Below are 563 nucleotides of genomic sequence, written 5' to 3'. Positions count from 1 at the left end.
CCACTGTCCCCGCTCCAGGCGGCGCCCTGAGGCTCGGCCTCTTCCGCCAGCCCCTCGGGCGGCGCTCCGCTATCTGAGGAGCTACCCTCCATAGCCCGCGACCGCCAAATTTCTATGAGTGCATCTGTCAGATCCCACACATGGGGTTGCTGAATCGGTGCTGCGTGTTCAATATTTTGGTCCGGGTGTGGTGGCTCACACCTGAAATCGCAACACTTTGGGAGGCCAGGGTGAGAGGATCGCTTGAGCCCAGGAGTTCAGGACCAGCCTGGGCAACATAGGGAGACCCTGTCTCTACCAAAAAAAAGAAAAACAAATTAATTAGCCAGGCATGGTAGCACACACCTATAGTCCCAGCTACTCAGGAGGCTGAGGTGGGAGAATCACTTGAACTCAGGAGGTCAAGGCTGCAGCGAGCTGTGATCAAGGCACTGCACTTCAGCCTGGGTGACAGAGCAAGGCCCTATCTCAAAAAAAAAAAAAGAGATTTTTATATATGCTGCTCAAATTACTCTCAAACATTTTCTTTTCTTTTTTTTTTTTTTCTTTTCTTTTTTTTTTTT

The 563-nt window shown here is 50.3% G+C and overlaps 1 pseudogene; it reads right to left on the bottom strand.

The window, feature by feature from the left end:
- The window catches only part of LOC105545682, a 5,940-nt pseudogene extending 5,848 nt beyond the window's left edge, over nucleotides 1-92 (bottom strand).
- Nucleotides 93-563: the final 471 nt, after the last annotated feature.

Source organism: Mandrillus leucophaeus, unplaced genomic scaffold (assembly GCF_000951045.1).
Source record: "Mandrillus leucophaeus isolate KB7577 unplaced genomic scaffold, Mleu.le_1.0 Scaffold335, whole genome shotgun sequence".
NCBI classification, from domain to species: domain Eukaryota; kingdom Metazoa; phylum Chordata; class Mammalia; order Primates; family Cercopithecidae; genus Mandrillus; species Mandrillus leucophaeus.
The sequence above is the reverse complement of the archived record's forward strand: the minus strand, read 5'-3'. Positions and strand labels throughout refer to the sequence as shown.